Below are 10912 nucleotides of genomic sequence, written 5' to 3'. Positions count from 1 at the left end.
GTTCCCTTCATCAGTGTCTTTCAAACACCTCCCGTACATGAGGGCCACTTCATCATATCAAATGTTAGACCTCGTCCCTGTTCCCCCAGGAATTTTAACGTCCAGCATTGAAACAGGCAAGATAATAAATATCTGTAGGATGAGAAATAAATCAGGTGGTTCTTGACACGTAGGGGAAATGAGGACCTTCTTCCAGAGAAGCATTCACTGGAATTTGAGCATTTTGACATATATCATCCCCATTATCTATGTGGTAGGGAAAAACTCCTCCCCCTAGTTGCATTCCTGGAGCTTGGTACCCAAAGCTAGGATTCACACACTTAGCACGTACGTATTTATTGAGTTGCTACTATGTGCCAGACTTTATTCTTGGCACTGGGATATGTAGTGATAAACAAAGGAGATAAAAATCCCTGTCCTCATGGTGCTTACAGACTATGAGGGTGATAGAAAATAAACGATATATGTAGTATGTCGGAGAAAAGTGTGATGGAGACAAAGGAGGAAAGGGAGATCGGGCGTGTGGGTGGGAAGGAATACGGGTCTTGATGTTTTGAATAGGGTATTCGGGAAGTGCCTTCCTGAGAAATTATATATGAGCAAAGACAGGAAGGAAGTGACAGGGGGAGCCACATGGATGACTGTGCCAGACAGAGGGAGGAGCAGGTGCAAAGGCCCCGAGGCAGAAACGTGCCTGGCTCTTTGACAAAGCTGATGAGGGGCAAGGGTGGAAGCAGTGGGACCTGTTAGGAGGCAGCTGCCGTGATCCACGCCAGACATGACACAAAGGATAACATTGGAGGTGATGAGAAGTCCTCAAGTCTAGATTTTTTTTGAAGGTAGAACAGGTGAAATTTGCTCCTGGAGTGGATGTGGGTTATAAAAGAAACAGAGGAATCAGAGATGTCTCTAAGGTTTTAGTCCTGAGCGCCGAAGGTTGACATGGCCATAACAAGAACATCTTCAGTAACACAATTCAAATCAGAGCATCCTAACACTCCCAGGAAGTGAGTTGTGGAAGAGGGAAAAGCTGGGACCAGACTCTGGAGGATGAATTCCTATGCTTCTTCACCCATAGGCACCAAACATATCCCATTCTCATCCCACTCTACTCCCGTTTTAGTGGTTACTGATTTAAAAAAAATATTTAATACAATTTTTAAATGAGGTATAATTTATATATAATAAAATGCATAGACTTTTAAATTGTTTATTTTATTTATCTTATTTTTGGGTGCGTTGGGTCTTCATTGCTGCACGCGGGCTTCCTCTAGTTGCGGTGAGCGAGGGCTACTCTTCATTGTGGTGCGCGGGCTTCTCATTGTGGTGGCTTCTCTTGTTGTGGAGCATGGCCTCTAGGCATGTGGGCTTCAGTAGTTGTGGCATGAGAGCTCAGTAGTTGTGTCTTGCGGGCTCTAGAGTGCAGGCTCAGTAATTGTGGTGCACGGGCTTATTTGCTCTGCGGCATGTGGGATCTTCCTGGACCAGGGCTTGAACCTGTGTCCCATGCATTGGCAGGTGGATTCTTAACCACTGCGCCACCAGGGAAGCCCAAATGCATAGATCTTAAGTGCTCAGTTCAATGAGTTTTGACAACTGTAAACACCTGTGACAACAACACCCCAAACCAGATATAGAATATTTCCATCACCCCAGAAAGGTCCTTCACACTCAGCTGCAGTCACCTCCACCCTGACCCCCAGGGAACTAATGTTCTGATTTCTCTGTACCATGGATCAGTCCAGCTCATTCTAGGACTTCATGTAAATAGAATCGTACTGTGTGTTCTCTTGTGTCTGAATTCTTTTCCTCAACATAAAGCTTTTGAGAATCATCCCCACTGTTGCCTGACTCAGTGGTCTTTCTTTCTCCTTGCTGAGTAGTGTTTCATGTTTGAATAAATCAGAATCTGTTTATCCCTTCATCTATTGATGGACATTCGGGTTATTTCCAATTTGGGGCTATTATAAACAAAGCTGCTATGAACCTTTGTGTACAAACCATTTTGAAGATGTATGTTTTAATTTCTCTTGATAAAATATCTGAGTGGAAATGCAGTGTTGTGAAGTAAGTGTACAGTTAACTTCCTAAGAAAGTGCCGAATAGTTTTCCAAAGTGGTTGCATCATTTTACTTTCCCGTGAACTATGTGTGTGTTGCTCCATATTCTCTCCAAATCTGCTGTCATTCTTTTAACATTAGTCATTGTAGTGGGTGTGTAGTAGTATTTCATTGTGGTTTTTATTTACATTTCTAATTTGTAATTTGATTACTAATGGCATTGAGTACTTTTCATTTGTATATTTGTTATCCATATATATTCTTTGGTGAAATGTCTGTTCAAATATTTTTCCCATTTTTTAATTGGGTTGTCTTTTTATTATTGATTTATAGAAATGGTTATATACTTTGGAAATGAGTCCTTTGTCAGATATATGTATTTTGAATATTTTATATCTATATACTTCCTTTTTAAATATTTATTTTGAAATAATTTGACTTACAGAAAAGCTGCAAAAATAGTCCCCAAAATTTCCATATATCCTTCACCCAGGACCCATAAATGTTAATATTTTACCAATTGCCATGTCGACTTTATCACTCTCCCTGCCCCACGTGCGTGCACACACACACACACACACACACACTAATTTTTTTTCTGAACCATTTGACACTAAGTGACAGAGATTGTGCTTCTTTATCTCATACTTCAATGAGTGTTATCTATAAACAAGGACATCCTCTTACTTAACCACAGTACAGTTATCAAAATCAGTAAATTAACAGTGACACACACTATTATCTAATCTATAGATCTTGTTCAAAATTCATCAGTTGTCTCATGATGTCCTTGATAGGAAAAGAAAACAATTGCTAGAGTCAAGGATCCAAACCAAAATCATGTTGCCCTTAGTTGTCATTTATCTTTAGTCTTCTTTAATCTGGAACAGTCCCTCTGACAGGCAGACAGACTGCTTGTCTGTCCATCTGTCTGCCTGTCTGTATGTTATTGAATTATTGTCTTTCATGACCTGGACAGTGTTGAAGAGTATGTACCATTTATTTTGTAGACTATCATCTTCATTTTCCTAATGGTATCTTTTGATGAGAAGAAACTTTTGTTTTGATGAAGTACAATTTATTGTGTTTTTTTTTTTTATGGTTAGTGACTTTTGGTCCTGTCTAAGAAAATTTTGCCTACCCCCAAATTATGAAAATATTCTGGTTTTTTTGTTTCTATGCATTTTGGTTGCAGCTTTTATATTTAGGCCTATGTATGATCCATCTCAAATTAAATTTCCTGTGTAGAGTGAGATAGGGGTTGAGATTTGGTTTTATTCATACATATCCTAGTTGTTTCACCACCATTTCTTAAAAATGAATTTCCTTTCCCCACTGAATTGCCTTGGCACCTTTATCAAAATTCAATTGACCATATATACATGGGTTTTTACTGGAGTTTCTATTTTGTTCCACTAGCCTGTTCTCAGGCCAGTACCACACTGTAACTACTGTAGCTTTACAGTTTTGAGATCAAGTGGTATAAATCCTACAACTTTGTTCTTTTTTTTCAAGATCATTTTATCTAATCTAGATCCTTTGCATTTCCATAAAATTTTAGAATCCAATTTCTTTAAATTAAAAAAAAGCCTGTTGGGGTTTTGATTGGGACTGCATGAAATATATAGATTAATTTGGGGGGAAATCTTTAAATGATTGAGATTTCATAAACATATACCATGACATGATATATATTTACTTTTATTTAGGCCTTCTTTAATTTTTCTTAGCAACATTTTACAAGTCTTGCACATAGCCTTAGATTTATTCTTAAGTAATTATGTCTATGATGCTACTGTAAATGGTATTTTTAAAATTTCATTTTCTGTTGTTTGTTGCTAGAATATATAGAAGTACAACTGAGTTTGTAAATTAACTTTGTATTCTGCAATCTTATTAAATTCACTTATTTGTTCTAATATTTTTATAGATTAAATAAGTTTTTCTACATACACAATCATGATTTCTTTGAGTAATGACAGTTATGTTCTCATCTTCATGCCACTTGTTTATTTTCTTTTTTTCTGTATTGTACTGGCTAGGACTTTCAGTACAGAGGTGAATAGAATGGCTGAAATTGAACATTCTTGCCTTGTTCCTGATCTCTGTCTTCAAATTAAGCATGATGTTAACTGTAAGCTGTTCTAAGATGACTTTTATCAACTTGAGGAAATTCCTTTCTATTCCTAATTTGCTGAGAGTTGAGAGTTTTTTCTGGTTTTTCGTTTTTTGTGTTTTTTTTTTAACATGAATGAGTGTTGAGTTTTGTGACAGAGACCATCTGGCCCGAAAGCCTAGAATATTTACTATCCAGCCCCTTAAGAAAAAGTTTCTGACCCTTTCTCTAGATAAAAATATAAAAGACACCCTGGTTCATAGCACATTTATCAATTTGGATCTAATCAAGAGACAGAAACCACACAATAATTTAAACAGGATAAGGTTAATATAAAGACCATTAAACTACAATAAAAGGGTAACCGTTAAGATGTAAGAGAATCTGCATGACACCCAGGGCTGAAAGGGAGTAACCAAGGAAGGACAAACTTGGAGTGGGACCCCCCCCCCCATCCCCAAGGCTAGCATTTAGACTTTTTTGGATCTGGCACAATTGCAGCCCAGTAGATGGCAGAGAAGTTCACTGGTTTGCACAGGTCTGAGCTGATCTGCAGTTGCTGGGCCAGCAAGAAACAACTCACAGAATGCAGGTGGGGTAAGCCACAACCAGTGGCTGGCCACACCGGTGTGCAAAGAAAGCGGGGGCACCAGTGTAAGATGGAGATCTGGAGCTGTGGTGCTTGTGTCAGAAGGGTTATGGCGCCAAAAGTCCAAGGAGACAAACCTGGGGGGTGGGGCATAGGGAAGCAGATGGAGTTGCAGCACCAGTGCAGGCAGGATGGGCTGCAGCATTCGGTGTCCATGCTGAGAGAGCTGCAGGAAGGCAACCACCAGCTCGGGCTGAGGCTGAGACATCATCAAAGGACTGTGTGTTCTAGGTATATGGGGGGTGGGGGAAAAGCACCACTGGTCATTCTCACATCCTCATTGCTGACCGGTGGTGCAGCCGCTAGAAGCAGCACAAGAGTCCCTTCCTGCTTCCTCTACTGAGAAAGCTTAACATCTTGCACTCTGTACAAAACAAATGCTTAAAGTAATACCGGGGAGCAGGTAATACTGGGGAGCTAAAAGGTAATGAATTGATAACTGACATAGTATGGTTGAAGAACAGGGTATACTGGGCAATCAAGTATTTGACCCACCCAATATTCTATTAGAGCATCTTGGAATAAAAGTGAAAACTAGGTGCTGTTTTTTTTTTTTAATGGATGAAGAACCCGAGTCCCACATTAAATTAATTGCTCAAATTTAAAGAGATTTTAAGTAAAATTCTAGACTTTATGTCAAAATAAATCCAGTTGTATTACAGAGTTAATATTAAGGATAAAAACATGTAAAACCCTCAAAAGAAAAGAGTAGACATCATATGTGTAGTGGAATTTTGCTTCTAGGCCTTCAACGAATTGAATGAATCTCAGTGGGAAATGTTTGCAAGTCTGTATAATAAATATTATCATAGCTCAAATAAAAAGGCAAACCAACTGGGGAAAATATTTTCATCAAATAAACCAGAGAGAATCTCTCTCAGTATTGCACAAAACCTCATGAAAACTGAAAGGAAAAACATCAACTTTAATGTAAAGTTGGACATGAACAGATGATTCACCAAGAGGAAACACAAGTAACTGACATGAGAAAATGTTCAATTTTACTACCTCTTATTGAGATGCAACTTAAAACTATAGTGGGGTACAGTTTAGCATGAAATGTGAAAAATAAAATAGAATACTGGTGGAAAAAAATGGTGGAACTGGCAAATGTTTGATGGCAATAGAAATTGCTAAAACTTCTCTTGAATTCAGATGTTTATATCTCTGGAGTAATCCTACTTCTGGGAACCTAAGGAAATAATAAGTCTACCTTATAACCTAAAATAATTACAAGAAATAGGAAAAGGCTCTATGCATGTGTTTTTGGCAGTCATTTAAAGGATTGAAAAATAGGAAATAATTTAAATGTACATAAAAAGGTCAATAGTTGTGTAAATCATTCTATTGATTATATAATTCATTTGACCATGATCATGACCAGTGATAAAAGATTTGGCCACGGCTAAAAAGCATTGGAAACTAATGCAGCAAGATAGGCTATTTCTCAAGATAATTAAAAGCAGAATAACAAAATTGTATTTACATGTTATTATGACTGTGAAAGAGAATATGTGTATGTGAAGAAAATCTAGAACATAACCTAAAATGTTATGTTCTCACCTCTTTTCTATGTGATCTATTTCTATTAAGTCAGCTTTATTTCTCCTTAACTTTTTGCCAATTTTGTGGAGACACATCATCCTGAGGCTTAGCGTCACCTTGAATGAGGTCTGCTAAGCCACGTCTCCTATTCCTGTACTGGGGTGGCTGATTTTTCAGGACCCTAATGCAGAACCTTATACTTGTTCCCGTTACATTTTTTTTCTTGGTCTGTATTTTCAGCCCATTGCTGAAAGCACTCAAGATTATTTTGGATCCTGATTTACACCCCTTATTTGCCATATGTCCTGAGTGCATGTTAGCCATACATTCTATCTATATTAAAATGTACAGGAAGACTCCACATGTTTACCCCAGGCCCTGATGAGAATGTGGTCCTGAGTAGTTGAGCTCCAGGGTACATCACATCTATTAATGAGCACCTGTGATGACATTCATGATACCATCCACTAGAACAGCCTCGCATCCAGTACACATCTGCCAGCTTTAACCATTAGCAGAGGTAATTGTCCTCTTTTGTGGGTGGAAAATGAAGGCTTTAGGCTTAGAGGAAAGCTCGTGTGATGTTCCCAGGCCAGGGCCAGGTTCGGTGGTAATGGGGGTCAAGTTTGCCCTCAGTGTCCAGTGTCTGTCATCTGGGCCCTTGACCCCTCTGATACCACCCACCCCCCTGCCATGGCATCCACACCATCCCACCCTCACTGGTCTCTAGCATCATCAGAGGTTCTTCTCAGTCTTATCAGAACTTTTTATTTGATTCTTTATCCACACTCTATCACCTGGAGATGGGGGCCTTTTTGGCAGCTCCTACCTGTCCACTGCCTGCAAGGCTGGCCTGAAGGGGGTGTCTCCTGGGACAAGGTAGATTAGACCCTACAGCACCACGGTCCTCCTCAGGCTTTTAATGATATTTGGATAGAATTCATAACTCTTCACATTTCATTAATTTAAGTTAATTTTCCTTCCATTCTTCCAACTGCCAGGTAGGCGAGGGAAATATGTCATCATCATTGTCTGAGAAGGAAACAGGCAAAGTGAGCCTTAAAATCTAAAAACAACTGCTTCTTCACACCTCAGGGACTTTTCTCCCCAGATGACTTTGCACTGATGGGAGAATTTTTGCTGGGGAAACTGGTTCATCATTGCTTCTCCTGTGAACCTTGCCTGCCTCTGAATAAATATTTTATTTCCTAAAAGCCATTCCTACAAATTGCCTTATCGTTTACCAAGGATCTAGACCATCTGCCAGGGTAGGCCCACACCCTCCCCCTTACTGATAACTGGGCTTATCCATTTGCATTTCTACTTCTCATCTGCTAGTCTGGCTTATCTGCTTATTAGATTGTGTGTTCTTTAGCACAATGGACACCATATGGCCCCCAGCAGAAGTAGCTGCCTTGTTGCCCACCTATGGGCACAAATTATGTGCCTTCCAACCCTAGCCTATAATTATCAGGTCACCAGGACATCTGAAATTTGTTTGTACTGGACAGATTTTACATAATTAGAATAGCAAAAATTTAGTTCCTCTCCCCAGTTTATGAAATCAAAGTGCATCATGTGCACCCAGAATAAATAACAAATTGTATATTTACAGAGTAAAACTGAAAGACCTAAAGCTACAAGAAACATCACTGAATCTTAATATTGATTGAAAAAAATCCCAGAAGACTATAGACCATAATTACACCATTTCTAAATTTTAAAACAAAACTACATATCATTGGAGAGTCCCCTAAGCCACACCTATACAGGCTTATACTCGGACTCAATCCTTCTGGGCATGGCTAGTATTTATCCTTTCATTTCTCTGGCATTGAAATTACAGGTGAATAGAACTGGTCTCACCAGGTTCCCTGGGGCCAGCCTTCCTCAGCCCCTGATGGCTGGGTGCCACCCTTTTCCCCACAGACCCCTTCTCATTTCTGTAGTGAGTCCTGGCTGAGGCTGAAACAACCTAGGATTCACCTAGTCCTCCCCCTCTCCCAGTCTCACCTGCCCCATCAGAATGAGGAAGTGATGCCTTCTCCATAGCACCCTTCAAACTGTGGACTCCCTCTTCTGCCACAAGGCTTTGGGTTTCTGAAGATCCCTCTGCTGGGTGTCTGGATACCATGGACCTGTTAGGACATCCCGCTAACTTGTCTGGGATTGCCTGGTGCTGATAATGTCCTGCATCTTGATAAAGGATTGCTGTCCCTTCCACACTGTGCCATACACACCTGCTTGTACCTCAGAGGAAGCTTATTAAGCAATAGGACAGGGCTTCCCTGGTGGCGCAGTGGTTGAGAGTCCACCTGCCGATGCAGGGGATGCGGGTTCGTGCCCCGGTCCGGGAAGATCCCACATGCCGCGGAGTGGCTGGGCCCGTGAGCCATGGCCGCTGATCCTGCGCGTCTGGAGCCTGTGCTCCGCAACGGGAGAGGCCACAACAGTCAGAGGCCGGCGTACTGCAAAAAGAAAAAAAGAAAAAAAAAAAAAAGCAATAGGACAGGTCCCCAGAGGCCACCCCACTCAGTGTGCCTTTGGCCCTATCTGGACCTTCCATCCTGGCAGCCCAGGATCTTGCTGCTGGATGCCTTTCCAGGCAAATTCACAGATATATCTTCTCCGGGCTCTTTCTGCTCATTTCCCGTCTCAGTTCATCTGTTTCCACATTCCAGGTGCCAAAAGTTCTTCAGTGATAACTCTAGCCACCCACATAATTTCCTACAGGGCAATTACATGCTCCGTCCTGTAGTGGATGTTCTACTTCATCAGATTCAGTGCACTTCTCCATTTTATAGTCAATTTTGTAAGGTCTTTCTTTCCCCCTCATATCTTAGAAATGGTCTGCATTTCAAAAACAAAGTCCAAGTGGATTTTTCATTTCTAGTCTTATGCCTTAAAATTGTCTCATGATAGCTACTACTTTCTCCAAATTCAGCATTTAAGATTCTTTAGAAGCTCTGAAATGTTTCTGGGCAACAGAGGATAACCACCTGCTTCCTGTCTTCCCTGAGGACAAGCCAACAGGAAACAGCATTAACTTGTATGGTAAATTACAGGGATTAGAGGAAATACAGCATTTCCCAATAATGAGGGCTGAAAACAAAATTGCACAGGGTAATTGATGTATGTTGGAGACTCGCTGGATTAAGGAGACTAAAGGTCTTAATGAGGCCATAGTCTCATGAATTATGTTTTCTCATGTGTTAAATTCACTTCAGATTTCTTCCAGGAGCCCAAATGATAAAACAAGAACTCTCCTCCAATTTGTGGCTTCAGCTTTGTTTTGTTGATTCACCACTTCCATTCATTTGCTTTCATATAACCAGAATCCTTTGAATCTGAACAATTAAGCCTGACTTTTCAAGGAAATTTTTGCTAGGCTTTACTTCCCTTCTCTAAGATGAATGTGTGTACGTGTGCACGTGCCATTCTAATTCTTTATTTCTCCAGTGAATAGTATACACTTCATCTCTCCCTTGAAATGTTGCATGAACTTGAAAACTTGTCTTCTAAAGACAATTTGCTCCATGAATAGACAGTCTGATATGTATGTTCAGGAAATGCCACATACTTGAAGCCCTCAGAGAAACCTCTGGTTTTCAGGCTGCTGGGGGAACTGCTCCTTCGGAGTTTCTTACTCTAAGAGTGTCACTCATGGGAACCTAGAACCCAGAGGCTTCTTGTCCCAGACCAGAAGGCTCCTAGGACCTGTTCCTTCCATCTAGAACGTAAGTGAAAGGGAGGGGAGATTAGGTCTTCATCCTGAATATGTCCTTAGATAAATGACTTCTGTGGAGAAAGTGAGTTTGGAGAAATGTGGAGCCTTTGTTAAAGTTATTTTCTTTGAAAAGAGTTTAAGAAACTCATAAACTCTTCCACAGAGGGCAACGAATACCAGCTGGATTGGTGGGTTTTAATTTTTGAGTCGGGGAATCTGTGTTGTCCGGTGTGATAGAAGGAAACCAACATTCTGCAAGGAGAATACACAATATCCCTGAGAGACATTTGTTTCTAAAACCCTCCCCCTAAGATTGTAAACGAGCTTAAGGGGATATACATTCCCACCTTTAAACTTCAAACTCCCAGATCTCCGCTGTGTCCTCGTGCCGCATGGATTACACTACTGGTAAAACATCCCAGGAAGGAGTCCAAGGAGGCCGTTCGCGGTTAGGGGAGAGTCCGGATTTGACAGACGGACTTTCCTGCTTTCTTGCTCCTGGCTCGCCCCTCTTCCCTTGGAGGGCACGGTGATGCGAACGAGTGGCTTCTGCCTCTTCCGGGACCGCCTTTGAGGCTCCAGAGCCTCACCTGACTTTCGCAGAGAGAGGCGGGCAACCGGCTCCTTCCGCCACCTGAAGAGGAGGGTCCTGGGGCCCGAGTGTGTGGGAGGGAGTGAGGCCGGAGCTGCGGCCCGGAGCGAGGAGGAGACGCTCTGCCAGACACAGGCGCGCCGCGGAGAGCTCCAACTTTGAAGTGGGGTAAGGATTTTGGGGGCCCTTGGGCCGGTTGTTCTTGGGGCGCTGGGAGGTGCGC

This window comes from Mesoplodon densirostris, chromosome 14 (assembly GCF_025265405.1).
Source record: "Mesoplodon densirostris isolate mMesDen1 chromosome 14, mMesDen1 primary haplotype, whole genome shotgun sequence".
Lineage (NCBI taxonomy): Eukaryota > Metazoa > Chordata > Mammalia > Artiodactyla > Ziphiidae > Mesoplodon > Mesoplodon densirostris.
This window is presented reverse-complemented; position numbering follows the sequence as displayed.